Source organism: Macaca fascicularis, chromosome 15 (assembly GCF_037993035.2).
Source record: "Macaca fascicularis isolate 582-1 chromosome 15, T2T-MFA8v1.1".
NCBI lineage: Eukaryota > Metazoa > Chordata > Mammalia > Primates > Cercopithecidae > Macaca > Macaca fascicularis.
In genome coordinates this window covers 92,264,232-92,283,359 of record NC_088389.1, presented here as the reverse complement: position 1 = coordinate 92,283,359, position 19,128 = coordinate 92,264,232, and the positions used below count along the sequence as shown (strand labels likewise).

General features: G+C 46.4%; 1 protein-coding gene across 22 annotated transcripts in view; it reads left to right on the top strand.

Moving 5' to 3' along the window:
- The first annotated feature begins 10,462 nt into the window (after window positions 1–10,462).
- Window positions 10,463–19,128, top strand: part of KDM4C (lysine demethylase 4C) — a 417,412-nt gene continuing 408,746 nt past the window's right edge. For all 22 annotated transcript variants that reach the window (XR_012424704.1, XR_010581569.1, XR_010581570.1 and 19 more), the window contains exon 1: window positions 10,463–10,698. The gene's annotated coding sequence lies outside the window, so the exon portion shown is untranslated. The remainder of the gene's footprint in view (window positions 10,699–19,128) is intronic.

Below are 19,128 nucleotides of genomic sequence, written 5' to 3'. Positions count from 1 at the left end.
GGCTGGAGTGCAGTGGCATGATCTTGGCTCACTGCAACCTTCGCCTCACGGGTTCAAGAGATTCTCCTGCCTCAGCCTCCCCAGTAGCTGGGACTAGAGGCGCATGCCAACACGTCCAGCTACTTTTTGTATTTTATTTTATTTTATGTTTTGAGATAGAGTTTCGCTCTTGTTGCCCATGCTGGAGTGCAATGGTGTGATCTCAGCTCACCGCAACCTCCGCCTCACAGGTTCAAGCGATTCTCCTGCCTCAGCCTCCCAAATAGCTGGGATTACAGGCATGCGCCACCATACCTGGCTAATGTTGTGTTTTTAGTACAGATGGTGTTTCACCATGTTGGTCAGGCTGGTCTTGAACTCCCAACCTCAGGTGATCCACCTGCCTTGGCCTCCCAAAGTGCTGGGATTACAGGCATGAGCCACTGTGCCTGGCATACTTTTTGTACTTTAGTAGAGACAGGGTTTCACTGTGTTGACCAGGCTGGTCTTGAACTCCTGACCTCAAGTGATCTGCCCACCTTGGTCTCCCAGAGTGCTGGGATTACAGGTGTGAGTCACCATGCCCAGCCAGCCATTTTATATTTTAAAAGAGAAAAGTTTAGGCCAAGTGTGGTGCCTCACACCCAAAATCTCAGCGCTTTGGGATGCCAAGGTGGGAGGATCGCTTGAGACCAGGAGTTCCAGACCAGCCTGGGCAACATGGTAAAACCTCGTCTTTAAGAAAAAAAATTAGTCAGGTCTGGTGGTGCACACTTCTGGTCTTAGCTCCTCAGGAGTCTGAGGTGGGAGTGCTGCTTGAGCCCCAGGGGTTGGGGCTGCGGTGAGCCAAGATCACTCCACTGCATTTCAGCCTCAGTGATAGAGCAAGACTCTGTCTCCAAAAAACTAAACCAAACAAACAAAAAACCTGAGTCCAGGAGTTCGAGACAATTTAAGACACAAGAACATAGAAATATACATTCTCTTAGCCTTCAGGGCAATGGAGTTTTCTGGAAACACTCCACTGTATGCTCCTGAGTGAATGGTAACGGAAAAGTCAGATAATGTCATAGTATTATTATAAAAATGGTTTTAACCTTGCCAGTTTCTGGAACAAATTTTGAGAACCACTGCTTCAGAAAATCTATGCCTGCACAACTTAGAGCAGGGCCTTTGCTGCCTGAGCAGCCCGCTTTGATCCAGAATTTAGAGGGAGTGTCCTGGGATGCCATCCCTATCACTGCCTTACTGGCATTTGCCCTTTAGTCCACGGAGGATTTCTTTCTAAGAAAGAACAGAGGCTGGGCGTGGTGGCTCACACCTGTAATCACAGCACTTTGGGAGGCTTAGGCAGGCAGATCATGAGGTCAAGAGATCGAGACCATCCTGGCCAACATGGTGAAACCCCGTCTCTACTAAAAATACAAAAATTAGCTGGGTATGGTGATACGTGCCTGTAGTCCCAGCTACTTGGGAGGCTGAAGCAGGAGGATCGCTTGAACCCAGGAGGTGGAGGCTGTAGTGAGCCAAGATTGCGACACTGCACTCCAGCCTGGCGACAGAGTGAGACTCCGTCTCAAACAAAACCAAACCAAACAAGACACACCAAGTCAGTTGCTGAGGATAACCTTCACTTGAAAGGAAAATAACAGGCAAGGTGTTGGCCAGGTGCAGTGGCTCATGCTTGTAATCCCAGCACTTCGGGAGGCCGAGGTGGGCGGATCATGAAGTCAGGAGTTCGAGACCACCCTGGCCAACACAGTGAAACCCTATCTCTACTAAAAACACAAAAATTAGCTGGGAATGGTGGTGGGTGCCTGTAATCCCAGCTACTTGGGAGGCTGAGGCAGGACAATCATTTGAACCTGGGTGGTGGAGGTTGCAGTGTTCCACTGCACTCCAGCCTGGGCGACAGAGCTAGACACCCTCCCAGAAAACAAAACCAAAAACAGGCCAGGCGCAGTGGTTTACACCTGTAATCCCAGCACTTTGGGAGGCTGAGGCCGGTAGCTCACTTGAGCCCAGGAATTCGAGACCAACCCGGGCTATGTGGTGAAACCTTGCCTCTACTAAAAACACAAAAATTAGCTGGGTGTGGTGGCACATGCCTTTGAGGGAGGCTGAGGCAGGAGAATCACTTTAATCCCTGAGGCAGAAGTTGCAGTGAGCAGAGATCACACCACTGCACTCCAGCCTGAGCAACACAGCAAGACTTGGTCTCAAAAAAAAAAAAACAACAATTAAAAAATAAACAGGAATTGGCAGGGCACAGTGGCTCACGCCTGTAATCCCAGTACTTTGGAAGGCCAAGGCGGTGGATTACCTGAAGTCGGGAGTTCGAGATGAGCCTGACCAGCATGGAGAAACCCTGTCTCCACTAAAAGTACAAAATTAGCCAGGCGTGGTGGCACATGCCTGTAATCTCAGCTACTAGGGAGGCTGAGGCAGGAGAATCGCTTGAACCTGGGAGGTAGAGGTTGCAATGAGCTGAGATCGCGCCATTGCACTCCAGCCTGGGCACTCCAGCCAGAGGAAAATGTACTTGCTGTGGTGTAGGCCAAGAAGAAAATGTAAGGCAATTTGTAGAAAAGCTGAAGTTCATATTAAAATAATGAACAAGAATTTAGAAAATTTTTTAGAGATAAGACAGCTCTTCACAGCTGAGCGCGGTGGCTCATATCTGTAATCCTGGCACTTTGGGAGGCCAAGGTGGATGGATAACGAGGTCAGGAGTTTGAAACCAGCTTGACCAATATGGTGAAACCCCGTCTCTACTAAAAATACAAAAATTAGCTGGGCATGGTGGCACACGCCTGTAACCTGAGCTACTCAGGGGGCTGAGGCAGGAGAATCGCTTGAACCTGGGAGGCGGAGGAGGTTGCTGTGAGCCGAGATTGTGTCATTGCACTCCAGCCTGGGTGACAGAGCGAGACTCCATCTCAAAAAAAAAAAAAAAAAAGAAAAAAGAAAAAAGGCTCTTCACTAAGCAAAAGCACTTGAAGTAAAAGTGAAGCATAGCTTCTGTCTTATTATAGGAAGTTCAGGAACAAAGTTAAAGTACATCACTGGTTTCCAAAGAGAGAGGAAAGAACCTCTTAATTATAAAAATGATGTTGCTAAAGTCTTGAATAATTCTCTTAAGTTTGACACTGAGGAGAAAAGTAATAGAAAAGAAATTGTATTATCCGAATTAGCCAATGGAGAGCCAGGGGCTCACCAAGGTCAGAAAGTGAAAGACAGAGAAGGCAGTTCTAGCTGCTAGTACTGCATAATAACCTCAAAACGTAGTGGTTTAGAGGAGCAATGGTTTATCATTTTTTACTATTCTCTGGGTTAGCTGACAGTTACCTGCTGGTTTTGCCTGGGCTTGCTTTTGTGGCTGCATTCAGTAGGAGGTGGTTGGGCTGGAAGGTCAAGATGGCCTCACTTACCCATCTGGCAGCTGGTGCTGGCAGTCCACTGGGTGGGTACCTTGGTTATTTTTTAATGAGACCTCCCATCCTCTGGTAAGCTAGACCAACTTCCTTACATGACAGTCTCAGGACAGTATCATAAGAGAGTGAAAGCAGAAGCTGCAATGTATGTAACGTCTAGCTTTGGAAGTCACATCACATCACTTCTGTCATATTCTGTTGATCAAAGCAAGTCAAAAGATCAGCCTAGGCCGGGCATGGTGTCTCATGCCTGTAATCTCAGCACTTTGGGAGGCTGAAGCTGGCGAATTGGTTGAGCTCATCAGTTAGAGACCACCTTTGGCAACATAGCGAAACCCCGTCTCTACAAAAAATACAAAAATTAGCCAGGCATGGTGGTGCACACCTGTAGTCCCAGCTACTAGGGGAGCTACTAGGGAGGCTGAGGTGGGAGAATGGCTTGAGCCCAGGAGGTGGAGGTTGCAGTAAGACAAGACTGCACCACTGCACTCCAGCCTGCACCACTGCACTCCAGCCTGGGTAACAGACCCAGACCCTGTCTTAAAAAAACAATAATAATAATCAGCCTAGATTCAGCAGGTGGGGAAATAGCTGACCTCTTGATAGAAGGAATGGCAAAGTCACATTGCAAAGGATCATGGGAGGATCTTGTGGCTACATTTTACAATTTATCACCACAGGGAATGGGTATGACAAGGACCCAAACTATATTAACATTAGATCAAGAAGACAGAACCCATTTGTAACTTTAGCTGAGTGATGAGATCTCAATTATGCATAATCAGAACACTTAAGGAAGATGAAACAGGATAGTTGTTCACTATAGTCAGCTCAAGGCCCCTAGAAAATGTATTATAAAGCTGCAAGCTGAAAATCGAGCTCATTAATCAGACAGGATACCTTCTGGAAGAATTTGAGTAGAAAAGAAAAATCAGAGCAATCAGGTATGGAGAAAGGGAAATATTAAAATCAGTGAATTCAATAAATAAACTACAGAATGTGAAAATATCTTACAAGACAAATTTTGTTCTGCAGAAGAAAGCCCAAGACAATTGGGTCCTTGTTTGTGATACCAAAAGAGCTGTTGCTGGAGAGATTAAGCAAGCCACATTCCTGAGTTAAAAATTAACAGAGGAACAAGTAAAACAAAAAAATTGGTAACGTTCTCAAAAGCAGGGACTTTTTTCTTTTTCTTTTTTTCTTTAGAGTTTCGCTTTTGTTGCCCAGGCTGGAATGCAATGGTACGATCTCAGTTTACTCCAATCTCTGCCTCCCGGGTTCAAGCAATTCTCCTGCCTCAGCCTCCCGAGTAGCTGGGATTACAGGCATGCGCCACCACGCCTGGCTAATTTTGTAATTTTAGTAGAGATAGAGTTTCACCATGTTGGTTAGCCTGATCTTGAACTCTTGACCTCAGGAGATCTGCCCACCTCACCTTCCCTGAAATTATAGATGTGAGCCACCCACTCAGCCTAAAACCAGGGATTGTTAAAGCAATTTCCAAAAAGTTACATTGTGGTCTCTTTCCAACTAATATATGAATTTCACTTATAAACGCCAAGTGTTCTATTTCCTGTTATAATCAGAGACTTTATAAAAATAGCAATAACATATCTGTGTTCCTCAATGAAGAGATCTTTTAAGTTCATGCCTGAGGTGGAGGAGCATTTTATCCCTCAGTGATGAAAGATGTCCTGTGATATTCCAGGCACTCTATGATCATTAATGGAAGAAGTGTGCTTGGACTGAAACCCATGCCTCACCCTAGTTCTAGGGGACCACTAAGGAGTCAGAAATAGCAGCTGCTTTTGATCTGAGCCCTGATGTAACTACAATACTAATCAGTGTCTCAAGAAGTTCCTCTCCTTCTACCCCAACGGATGGCTTGGTTGACTCTGGCACAAATCCTAATCCTTATCAGGAATGGCCATGATAAGCTCACCTAGAGCAGAACTTCTTCCTGGACCATCTTTCCAATGACAAGGATTTCATGGACCTAAAACTTTTCTTCCACCTCTTATTTCTGAAAGTCTTCCAACTCAGGCCTAAGAGTAAGCATACCTGGCATTTACCTGAAATAATGGACTTGTTCCGTGATTATTAAATCTATAAACACTGACCTCTATCTTTCATTTGTAGTGTCTTGGTCTATTTCGTGGTGCTATAACAGGATACCACAGACTGCGTAATTTATTTTTATTATTATTTTTAATTGAGATGGGGTCTTGCTATGTTGCTCAGGCTGGTGTTGAACTCCTGGGTTCAAGTGATCCTCCTGCCTCAGACTGCCAGAGTGCTGGGATTACAGGTGTGAGATATCTCACCTGGCAGACTGGGTAATTTATAATAAACAAATTTATTGGCTCACAGTTCTTGAGGCTAGAAAGTCCAAGACTGAGGGGCTGTATTAGGTGAGGGACTTTGTGCTGCATTATCCCATGGCAGAAGGACAAAGAACAAGAGAGAAGGGGATGAACCCATTCCTGCAATTATGGCATTAACTCATTAATGAGGGCAGAGCCCTCATGGACTAATCACCTCTCATTTTTCCTGTATAAATAACATGCAAATTTGATAAAGGTAAAGGTAAATAAAAACAGTATTATTATCATTCAATGCTTTTTTTTTTTTTTTTTTTTTTTTAGACGGAGTCTTGCTCTGTCACCCAGGCTGCAGTGCAGTAGTGCAGTGGTGATATCTTGGCTCAGTGCAACCTCCGCCTCCGGGGTTCATGCCATTCTCCTGCCTCAGCCTCCCGAGTATCTGGGACTACAGCCGCCTGCCACCGTGCCTGGCTAATTTTTTTTTATTTTTAGTAGAGATGGGGTTTTACTGTGTTAGCCAGGAAGGTCTTGATCTCCTGACCTCAGGTGATCTGCCCGCCTTGGCCTCCCAAAGTGCTGGGATTACAGGCATGAGCCACCGCACCCAGCCTCATTCAATTCTTTGTATTTGTCTTCTTTTCTTTTCTTTTCTTTCTTTCTTTCTTTCTTTCTTTTTTTTTTTTTTTTTTCTGAGATGGAGTTTTGCTCTTGTCATCCATGCTAGAGTGCAGTGGTGTTATCTTGGCTCACTGCAACCTCTGCCTCCCGGATTCAAGCGATTCTCATGCCTCAGCCTCCTGAGTAGCTGGGATTACAGGCACCCGCCACCATGCCCAGTTAATTTTTGTATTTTTAGTAGAGACAGGGTTTTACCATGTTATCCAGGCTGGTCTTGAACTCCTGACCTTAGGTGATCTACCTGCCTTGGCCTCCCAACATGCTGAGATTAGAGGCATGAGCCACCGCGCCCAGCTTGATTATTTATATTTGTAAAAAGTGTAGTGTACTTCAATAGATTCAAAATTAGACTATTATTTAGAAGTATATCAATTTGCAGCCAGGGCAGTGGCTCACACCTGTATTCTCACCACTTTGGGAGGCGGGAGGATCACTTGAGCCCAGGAGTTTGAGACTAGCCTCTACGAAAAAAATAAAAACATTAGCCAGGTGTGGTGGTGTGTGCTTGTAGTCCCAGCTGCATGGGAGGCTAAGGTGGCAGGATTGCATGATCCTAGGAAGTGGAGGCTGCAGTGAGCCATGATAGTGCCACTGCACTCCAGTCTGGGCGAGAGTCAAGATCCTGTCTCAAAGTCCAAAAAAAAAAAAAAAAAAGGCAGCATATAAATTTGTTGCATTATATATATTTTAAGAAACTTGGCCGGGCACGGTGGCTCAAGCCTGTAATCCCAGCACTTTGGGAGGCCGGGACGAGCAGATCACGAGGTCAGGAGATCAAGACCATCCTGGCTAACACGGTGAAAGCCGGTCTCTATTAAAAAATACAAAAAACTAGCCGGGCGAGGTGGCGGGCGCCTGTAGTCCCAGCCACACAGGAGGCTGAGGCAGGAGAATGGCGTGAACCCGGGAGGCGGAGCTTGCAGTGAACTGAGATCCGGCCACTGCACTCCAGCCTGGGCGACAGAGCGAGACTCCGTCTCAAAACAAACAAACAAACAAACAAAAACAAGAAACTTACAAGTATTGGCCAGGCATGGTGGCTCACGTCTGTAATCTCAGCACTTTTGGAGGCGGAGGCTAGCGGATCACTTGAGCTCAGGAGTTTGAGACCAGCCTGGCTAATGTGGCGAAACCCTGTCTACAAAAAATACAAAAATTAGGCCAGGCATGGTGGCTCATGCCTGTAATCCCAGGACTTTGGGAGGCCGAGGTGGGTGGATCATGAGGTCAGGAGATCAAGACCATCCTGGCTAACACAGTGAAACTCTGTCTCCACTAAAAATACAAAAAGTTAGTCAGGTGTGGTAGCACGCGCCTGTAGTCCCAGCTACTTGGGAGGCTTAGGCAAGAGAATCACTTGAACCCAGGAGGCAGAGGTTGCAGTGAGCTGAGATCGCGCCATTGCACTCCAGCCTGGGCGACAGAGCGAGACTCTGTCTGAATTAAAAAAAAAAAAAAAAAAAATAGCTGGGCATTATGGCACATGCCTGTAATGTCAGCTACTCAGGAGAATGAGGCACGAGGCACAAGAATTGCTTGAACCTGGGAGGTCAAAGCTGCAGTGAGCTGAGACGGCACCACTGCACTTCAGCCTGGGCAACAGAGCAAGAATCTGTCTCGAAAAATAAAATAAAATAAAATAAAAACAAGTATTGTCTCCAAGGTTATCTGATAATCTGGACATTAGTTCCCATTACATATAAACTTCAAGGGGAATCTATGTATTGTTTATACAGCCTTCCATTAATATATTGCAATTGGGATTTAAAAAATAGAATCTAAATAAAGAATTTACTATATGGCTAAAATGTTTTCATGATAATTCAGAATATGGGGGTATTTTGATACATTAGGGACACAACGCTGCTCTCAGTGCCACGAGTCCAGTTGATTTTCTAGTAGGCTGTCTTCAATTTCCAGACTGTGAAGCACTTAATAGATTCACACAGTGCTTTACAGCTTTTGAAGTGTTTTGACATTTTATCTTCCTTAAAATTAAAAAGTGCTCAGTGAAGTCCGCAAGGTTAGTATATCCACTTTAGTTCTTCAGGTTAAAAAAAGTGATACTCTAATTCACAATGGTAAAGAAATGTTATTTGTGCATCTGCAAATTCTGAAGAAAATGGATTTCAGGTTTCCAGATTTTTTATTTTGGTGCACAAGATTGCTATTATAATATAGCACATGGCTTCCAAAAGACCCTAGCTGTTTGATTGTGGGCATATTAATCTCTATGCTTCAGTTTCCACATCTGTAACAATGAGGTATTTACAGTATCTATTCATTGAATTATTATATTTAGTTAATACATGTGAAGCTCTTAAGACAGTGTCTAGCTCACTATAAGTTATAAATAAATGTTGGGCTGCATATTTATTATCTGAGCATATCCAATTTACTTGTAAGGATGGCTGGGATCCTGACAATACACGCACACATTTGGAAAATTCCCAGTTGAGTATACGTTAGGCAAGTTCAGAAGTGTGTGTGGCCAGGTGCAGTGGCTCACGCCTGTAATCCCAGAACTTTGGGAAGCCGAGGCGGGCGGATCACCTGAGGTCAGGAGTTCGTGACCAACCTGGCCAACATGTCGAAACCCTGTCTCTCCTGAAAATACAAAAATTAGCTGGGCGTGGTTGTGGGCTCCTGTAATCCCAGCTACTTGGGAGGCTGAGGCAGGAGAATCTCTTGAACCCGGCAGGCGGAGGTTGCAGTGAGCCGAGATCACGCCACTGCACTCCAATTTGGGCGACAGAGCAAGACTCCGTCTCAAAAAAAAAAAAAAAAAAAAAAAAAAGTGTGTGTTTGGGTAGCAGAACTTTGTTTTTAACAACTAAAGAAATATGGTGACCCAATTATCCCGTTAGCCTTAGCTCAATTAACCACATTCCATCTGTCCTCACAATGTTCATCCCAGTGAGAAACGAGTTCAAGGGCGTGGTAAATGGTGTCGATATATTTTTAAAAAGCTGATATCAGTATAATGTAACAGAAAATTCAGCATATTAGACAGCCCAGCTTTGCTCACTGGTGTGAAGATATGCCTAATCTTTCTTAGCTAAGACGTTAGAGTAAGCGCCACAAGGGACCCAGCTGGGAGCTCTGCAGGAAGTTTAAAAAAAAAAAATCATTCAGCTTTGCAAAACATCTGATGCTCAACCATCTGTCTTCTGCAGTACAGGGGCTTAAGGTCTGGTTGGTTCCTTCTGACACCTCAGAAGGCGGAGTTACAGAGGAGAAGCAACAAGTTGTAGGACGTTAACTTATCTCAGACGCTGGAGGCACCTGCATTTCTAGTCACTTCAGTTCAGGCCAAATTGTTATCAACTCTAGTTTTTGAGGGACCGCCAGCCCGGGATTCCTATTTGGGTCACCTCTGTGCCTCCTTAAGAGCACACTTGGGCGGGTCGGGGCGGGACGTGCTCGGTGAAGGGTGACTCGAACACCGGACAGTTTCGCTTCCAGAGGCTGACAAAACGCTCCTGCTCGGTAGTTACTTGTTAAAGGTTTGGGACACGCAGATACTCTTCGCCCATTCGGGATCTCCCTTTGTGGGAAGGAGGCTCAGAGGTCCCGGCCACCGGGTGAAGGGAGAACAGGCATACAGCGCTGTCATTGCCGGACAGCTGCGAGCCCCGACTTTCTCGCCAGGCTCTCCAGGACATTCCGAGGCTCCACCCCTGGCAACGCCACGCTGACGTTCGCGCGTCGGAGGCCGCCATAGGTGCGCGTCGGAGCCCAGGAGGACGTGTGGCGCGTGGACTACATCAGGTCCAGCCCTGCGGGACCCCAGCAGGCGCTTCCGGGCAAGGTTCTGTGCACCTGTTTTCTCCTTCTACGCGAGTACCTTCCCCCTCCGGAAAGACTGGGATATGCCTGTGTCCAAAGGACAAGAAGATGCGAACCAGCAAGCCCAAGTTAACCAAAGCGCGGAAGTTGAGCCCAAACCAAGAGCGTGCCGGGCACCTTTAAGCTGTTTGTAAGCTCACGTGATTCACCAAGTGCTGGCCCCAGCGGTCACGTGACGGCGCGCGCGCCCTCGCGCAGGGAGAGCCGGCGGTGCGCGCGCCTTCGCCGCTGCCTCCCACCCACCGCCTCGACGGGAGGGTGAGGCGCGGCGCAGTGATCGGGCGGCCGGGGTCCTGTGCGCGTGCGCAGCGAACAGCTGTCACCTAGTGCGGAACAAGTCTTCCGAATTTCCCAAATCTCCCTGGGCCGGAGGCCACTGTCTTCTTCTTTTCCTCCTCCACCGGGTTGTGCTCTCGCCCCAACCCGCGCGCCAGGTAACCGCTTTTCCGGAGTCCGGAGGACGGGGCGGGGGGAGGGGCCGGAGAGGTCTTCCCGGCACTGCCCCCCTCCGCGTGGGGCACGGGGGTGCTGGCGTCCGGGCGAGCGGCGACGCCGGGGCAGAGACGCTCCGTCCGTGACTGCCGCGACTGTCACGCTGGGGAGGGAGCGGCCGGCCGCGGCCGCAGGGGAGGGATGCGGGGGCCGGTGACAGCCCGCTCCGACCCTTACCGAGGTTCGGTGCCCGCGCTCGCCGTTTTCCCTGGATCCGGAGTCGGGGTCGCCTCCTTGGGGCACAGGAGCGCTCGGGCGGTCCGGGGATGCGGACCTCTTAACGCCCCCAGTCGGTCTGTGGCTGACTCCAGGAAGGCCGGGCCTGGTGCACCCTTCGGGGCCCTCCCTTCCCTGGGAGTGTCACGACCCGCGGGGTGAGGGTGGGAGCTCCTCTCTTGACCACCCGTTGCAGGCAGTCAGCCCGTCATTCGGGGTCGTCTTCAGCCCTCGCGGCTGTCCTTTTGGTGTTTCTTTCCCCCGGCATGGGGCCATTTCTTCTTGCAGTGCATGGAGGAACCATGATGCGGTGTAGACAGCGGGTGCTTAATAAATGCGAGTTGGATTAGGGCGCGTGGACTGCCAGGCACGGAACGTGGCGTGCAGTGGGGACGTGGAGGAGGGAGCCACACAGGCCGGGGCTGCAGGCTGGAGCTTGGGGTTTTCCTGCGTGCTCTGCCAGTAAAGCCAGCAGGCGGGATTCAGATGCTTTCCGCGTGGACTCGATGCTCGGCTCCCTCTTCGCGGCGCGGTGCAAGCCTGCGCTGACTCGCTCTGATTGTGGGCGATTCCGGGAGGGGTTTTGTCAGGTTTCTTTTTCCGGAAGAGACAGGGTAAACTTTTTTTGCACTTGATAAACTAACCTCGAGAGGTGATTTATAAAGCACTGTTCGGAAATGTAGGTTAGAAAAGCAGAGTCACCTTTATCCCGGTGAAAGTTACTAGTAGGTTCCGGCCACTTAGGTTCACACTAAACTTTGCCCTATTTTCACCCATTTCAGTTTGCGGTATTTAAAAAAATGTTTAAATTCCGGGCAACTTGGCTTTACTGTTTCTATGGCAACGGTGACTGATACTCTTATTTCGAAGTGCTGTGGTTGAAAACTAGTGTTTTTAATTTTTAAAGATCCATTTTTTACTAGCAAGCAGTCGGCTCTCCTTTGCGATTATCGCTTGTTTTCTTACCTTGCTGGCTTCCGCGCATCCCTCCCATAGTTTGTTTTGGAACGGATTACACGGTTGTTCGGGTTTTTAGGTCCTTTTTCTCCCAATTTCAGTGTTATGAAGAGTTTTCACGTAAGCTTTTACTGTACCCCACAAACTTGGTAATGCAGTACAATTTAAACCGAAGTCTTACTTCTTTTTATTAGCAGACTTTAGTCAGTTGCTTTTCTAAAGTTGAAAATCAGGCCGGGAGCCGTGGCTCCTTGTGCCTGTAATCCCAACACTTTGGGAGGCCTAGGCGGGTGGATCACCTGAGGTCAGGAGTTCAAGACCAGCCTGGCCAAAATGGCGAAACCCTGTCTCTACTAAAAATCCAAAAATTAGCCGGGCGTGGTGGCGGGCGCCTGAAATTCCAGATGAGATAGGAGAATCACTTGAACCCGAGAGGCGGAGGTTGCAGTGAGCCGAGATGCGCCACTGCACTCCAGCCTGGGTGACAGACTGAGACTCCATCTCAAACAAAAAAAGTAAAAATACAAATAAATAAATGAACAAATAAAAAATAACTTTTAGTAAATGAATAGTCTTGTGCAACCATCACTACAACGAATTTTTAAAATTTTTTTATCATCCCCAAAAGAAGCTATGTTCCTATTAGCTGTCATTGCCTAGTTCCCTCCAGTTCTCTCCCCTTCTATCCCTAGGCAACCACTAATCTGCTGTCTGTCTCAATAGATTTGGCTATTCTGTACATTTTATATATGTGGAATCATACACTATCTGGTCTTTTGTGAGTGACTTCCTTCACTTGGCATAGTGTTTTTTAAAGTTCATTCATGTTGCAGCCTGTATCAGTACTTCATTCCTTTTAATGGCTAATATTCTATTATGGATACATCACATTTTGTTTATTCATCAGTTGATAGACATTTGTGTTATCCCTACTTTTGGCTGAATAATGCTGCTATGAATATTTGTGAACTAGTTTTTGTATGGGCATGTGTTTTCTTTACTCTTGGGTATATATATTTATAATTGGTGGGTTAAACATCTTCTGTTGAATGACTGCATGCATAAGGAGCGATAGTCTTGGGGAATACTCTTTCAATCCTTGAAGGATCCTGTTGACCTTTCCCTGCTCCATTACCAACTTCAGTTCTCTAAAGTGAGGCTTTATCCTATGGCTAGTGCTGTGTTTTCTTTTTCTGGATGTCTTTTTTTTTTTTTTTTTTTTTTTTTGAGATGGAGTCTCACTCTGTGCCAATGGCACGATCTCGGCTCACTGCAACCTCCACCTCCCAGGTTCCAGCGATTCTTCTGCCTCAGCCTTCCCAGTAGCTGGGATTACAGGCACCCGCCATCATGCCTGGCTAATTTTTGTGTTTTTGTAGAGACAGGGTTTTACCATGTTGGCCAGGCTGGTCTTGAACTCCTGACCTCAGATGATCTGCCCACGTCAGCCTCCCAAAGTGCTGGGATTATAGGTGTGAACCTCTGCGCCTGGCCTCTGGATGTCATTATTAAGATCATCCTGTTCTTTTTTTTTTTTTTTTTTTTTTGGAGACAGGGTCTAACTCTGATGCCCAGGCTGGAGTGCAACAGTGGCACAGTTTCGGCTCACTGCAACCTCTTTGCCTCCTGTGCTCTGGCAATCCTCCAGCCCCAGCCTCTCAAGTAGGTGGGACTACAGGTGCATGCCATCATGCCTGGCTAATTTTTCTGGTCTTGCCATGGTACCCAGGCTGGTCTCAAACTCCTGGGCTCAAGCAGTCTGCCTGCCTCAGCCTCCCAAAGTGCTAGGATTACAGGTGTGAGCCACTGCACCTGGCCTGATCATCCCTTCCTGTTAGCACAGTCTTTATACTGCTCATGGTTATTCCCTTGATATTCACTTATTTGCTCTATATTTATTAGGGATATAGTGATAAGACACGTACATTCTGTGCTTTGATTAAGCTCAATATCTACTGAAAAATTTATGTTCCCTTTTGTTAAATATTAATATTTAATGTTTCTCCCCCAACCTCTTCTTTTTTCTTTTTCTTTTTTTTTTTTGAGACGGAGTCTCCCTCTTTCACCCAGGTTGGAGTGCAGTGGTGTGATCTTGGCTTACTGCAATCTGCATTCTCCAACTCCCTGGAGCAATGCTCCTCCTCAGCCTCCCCAGTAGCTGGGATTATAGGCATGTGCCTCCACGCCCAACTAATTTTTTTTTTTTTTTTTTTTTTTTTTGAGACAGAGTCTTGCTTAGTCGCCCAGGCTGGAGTGCAGTGGCGCGATCTCGGCTCACTGCAAGCTCCGCCTCCCGGGTTCACGCCATTCTCCTGCCTCAGCCTCCCTAGTAGCTGGGACTACAGGCGCCCGCCGCCTCGCCCGGCTAATTTTTTGCATTTTTAGTAGAGACGGGGTTTCACAGTGTTAGCCAGGATGGTCTCGATCTCCTGACCTTGTGATCCGCCCGCCTCGGCCTCCCAAAGTGCTGGGATTACAGGCGTGAGCCACCGCGCCCGGTGCCCAACTAATTTTTATGTATTTTTAGTAGAGAGAGGGTTTCACCATGTTGGCCAGGATGGTCTCGATCTCCTGACCTTGTGATCCGCCCGCCTCGGCCTCCCAAAGTGCTGGGATTACAGGCGTGAGCCATCATGCCCGGCCATTTTTCTTTTTTTTATTATACTTTTAAGTTCTAGGGTACATGTGCACAACGTGCAGGTTTGTTACATAGGTATACATGTGCCATGTTGGTTTGCTGCACCCATCAACTCATTATTTACATTAGGTATTTCTTCTAATGCTATCCCTCCCCCAGCGCCCCACCCCCCAACAGGCCTCGGTGTGTGATGTTCCCCTCCCTGTGTCCATGTGTTTTCATTGTTCCTCCTTTTTTTGTCTTTTTTTTTTTTTTTTTTTTTTTTTTTTGAGACGGAGTCTCGCTCTGTCGCCCAGGCTGGAGTGCAGTGGCCGGATCTCAGCTCACTGCAAGCTCCGCCTCCCGGGTTCACGCCATTCTCCGGCCTCAGCCTCCCGAGTAGCTGGGACTACAGGCGCCCGCCACCTCGCCCGGCTAGTTTTTTGTATTTCTTAATAGAGACGGGGTTTCACCGTGTTAGCCAGGATGGTTTCGATCTCCTGACCTCGTGATCCGCCCGTCTCGGCCTCCCAAAGTGCTGGGATTACAGGCTTGAGCCACCGCGCCCGGCCCTTTTTTTTTTCAATTAAAAAAATTCTTTTTGTAGAGACGGGATCTCACTGTGTTGCCCAGGCTAGTCTCAAAATTCTGGGCTCAAGTGATCCTCTTGCCTTGACTTCCCACAGTTCTGGGATTACAGGTGTGAGCCACTGTGCTTGGCCTGCAAGCTCTATTTCTGATATGAATTTCTTAGGAGGTATATAATAAGGAGGTATATAATAAAGTCACTGTATGTTTTTTATCCCTACAAATCTATACCATTTTGTGGAGCCTAAAATATAAATTTAAAATATTAGGTCATTGTCTTTTTTTTTTTTTTTTTTTGAGACGGAGTCTCGCTGTGTCACCCAGGCTGGAGTGCAGTGGCCGGATCTCAGCTCACTGCAAGCTCCGCCTCCCGGGTTTGCGCCATTCTCCTGCCTCAGCCTCCCGAGTAGCTGGGACTACAGGCGCCCGCCACCTCGCCCGGCTAGTATTTTTATATTTTTAGTAGAGACGGGGTTTCACCATGTTAGCCAGGATGGTCTCGATCTGCTGACCTTGTGATCCGCCCGTCTCGGCCTCCCAAAGTGCTGGGATTACAGGCTTGAGCCACCGCGCCCGGCCTTTTTTTTTTTTTTTTTTTAAGCTGGAGTCTTGCTCTTGTTGTCCAGACTGGAGTGCAGTTGCGTGATTTCGGCTCACTGCGACCTCCGCCTCCTGGGTTCAAGCCATTCTCCTGCCTCAGCCTCCCAAGTAGCTGGAATTACAGGCGCCCGCCACCATGCCCAGCTGATTTTTGTATTTTTAGTAGAGACAGGGTTTCACCATGTTGGCCAGACTGCTCTCGAATTCCTGACCTCAGGTAATCCACCTGCCTCAGCCTCCCAAAGTACTGGGAGATTACAGGCATGAGCCACCACACCCGGCCAGGTCATTGTCTTTTTTACTCCCCCACCCACTAAAGATTCCCTACTTCCTCATCCTCCTTACCCTTCGGGGGTTACGACCTTCTAAATCCACACTTGCTGGGCCTAATCCTTTCCCCATATTAACAGTCAGAATAATTCCTTTAAGGAAGCCTATCCCCCCTGCTCCTGCTTCAAGGCTGTTTTCTCTAGGGAACAACTCCTAATTATCAGCTCTGTGTGTGACTTTGCCCAGCCAGTCTCCTTCCTACCAAACTCATCTTTCTTCCTAGTTCCCTGAATGGGCTTGGTACTCTGCCCATGCTGTTGTTCCCTGTGCCTGGACTGCTACTACCCCAGTTGCACTTCTTTGGTTGATTCCATCTCACCCTTCAGGAAGCTCAGCTCAGTTGTCAACGTCTTCAAGTTAGTCATCCCTCAATCCTGCACACTGGCCATAGCAGCATTCTGTAGTCTCCTTCATAGTCTTAAGTAATCATGCCATTACTTATGTATCTCTCTTCCCTTCCTACCTTCATGCATGCTCACAGAAAGGTTCCCACAAAAATATTGACAGTAGTTGGTAACTTCTGGGTGATGGAATTGTGGGTAATTTGTTTCCTTTGTGTTTATGAGCATTTTCTAAATTTTCTCTTATGAATTATTGTTACCTTTGTGAACAAGTAAGTGAATAAAAATTCATGTTTGTTAGAAAAGCTGGGAAACAGGAGAAGATAGAGGAAAAAGAAAAATAATCAGTTGTTGCCATTTTCACATTGGAGAATTCACTTTTTTTTTTTTTTTGGATATGGAGTTTCCCTCTTGTTGCCCAGGCTGGAGTGCAAATGTAGTGATCTTGGCTCACCGCAACCTCCGCCTCCGAGTTTCAAGCAGTTCTCCTGCCTCAGCCTCCTGTGTAGCTGGGCTTACAGGCATGTGCCACCATGCCCGGCTAATTTTTTATTTGTAGTAGAGACGGCAGTTTCTCCATGTTGGTCAGGCTGGTCTCGAACTCCCGACCTCAGGTGATGCGCCCACCTCGGCCTCCCAAAGTGCTGGGATTGCAGGCATGAGCCACTGCTCCCGGCCATAATGCACTTTTAACAGTTTTTGTTTTGTTTTAATAACTTAGATGAGATTTTGTTATAGTTTCAGCATCAAGCTTTTATTACATTTTAGCTATTTCTCGTATTACTCAGAGACTTCTAGAGAATGGTAGGAGTACTTACAATAGGCTACCCAGTTGGAATTTCTGATGCTGAAATTCAGCTAATTCTTAGAGAACAGAATATAGCATTAGATATATGTAGCATAGAACAGAATATAGACTATTAGGGTATGAGCACTAAGTGCTAAATAACTGTTTTCCCTTTTTCCTTGAAAAATGTCCTAATTGGTTGATTTGTATGTTTCATAGTACAAAGATTCCCCTTGCACCGTTGCTCATTATTTGCACTGTTTGTTTTATTTTTGATGGGTGGTTTATTCTGCATAGTAGTGGATACAATTCTTCAGTAGATTAACTTGTACTATGTGCCATACACTGTGTCAGATGTGGACAGCAGTGAACACAATAGGCTAGATTCCCTATGATTTCATAGAAATGGGTTATTTTAAGAGTATGAATGTTTAGTTATACTGTTGCACGGTATACTGTTCAGATACACATGGTATTTCAGCTGCTATGGTATTTATGAGCCGCTACTGCATAAAGTCTCAAATTTATTCTGAATTCTTCTGGTTTTATATTGTATGTTACTATGGGTGGATGTTTAAGGAGCAGAATGATGAGTCATCAAAGCGTTTGTGCTAATGACTTCTTTTTTTATATCTCCATCCAGTTCCAGGTATTAATTTGGCATCTCTACTTGTTAACTATAACAAATGGAACTCTGATCTTTCCTCTCAGCTCTGCTTCTCTGGGATTTCTCATGCATCTCATCTCATTTCATTGCTCACTCATTTCATTATGAGTTATCCAACGCTTTATGGTTCCTCAGCCCTCACATCCAAAGTATCACTTACACCTTGTCACTTTTGCTTCAGGAATAATACTGGTATCCTACCATTCACTCCCAGCCTCCCTCCAATCTCTTTTCAGCCTGATCTTTAAAATGCCTATTGGATTATTCTCATAGGCCTCAGGATATTTAAAATTCCTGCCATATCTCTTTCTACCCCAAGCTCCACCCAAGTCTTATCTAGATGGTTCTTCATTTTCTCTCTACTTATTGGCTTTTCTTTTCTTCAAACTGTATACAACTTTCTGAATGTGCCGTTTTTTGCCTGACTGATTTCTCCTCTCATTTTCCCCCTTTTCATACATTTTTCTGAGCTCTACTTGAATGTACTTTTTCAGAGAAACCTGACCTGTTTACTCATTTCTCTTCTCCGATTAAATCAGCTTCCCTAATGATGATCTATCTTAATTCCTTGTATTTTTCCCTAACACTTAGTGGTTTATAATCGTGTATTTATGTGATTATTTGATTGTTTCTACCCTGTAAAGATTCCACAAGGGCAGAGACTAAGTATTTTTATTCCCTTCTATTACTTCTGTATAGCACACTGTTGCCTCACCAGCACTATAGTATAGGTGCTCAACAAACATTTGTTGCACAAATTAATGACTTTTACATATATGCAAAAATAGAAACTGTAAAACCAGGACACACATTGGGAAATACATCTTACCCATCATGACCCAACACACACAAGTATATAAAATTGAAACAAAAGTTTCACAAAACTTTACCACCTGTGCTGTACTCGATTTTCTTTTTTTTTTTTTTTTTCGGGGGGATGGAGTCTTGCTCTGTCACTGAGGCTGGAGTGCAGTGGCATGATCTTGGCTCACTGCAACCTTCACCTCCTGGGTTCAAGTTATTCCCCTGCCTCAGTCTCCCGAGTAGCTGGTACTACAGGGGTACGCCACCACACCAGGCTAATTTTTGTACTTTTAGTAGAGATGGGGTTTCACCATGTTGGCCAGGCTAGTCATGAACTCCTGACCTTGGTAATCCGCCCACCTCAGCCTCCCAAAGTGCTGGGATTATAGGCATGAGCCACTGTGTCTGGCAAAGGAAATATTTTAAAATATATGAAAATATATTCTGTAGGTTGAGTATTCCTTA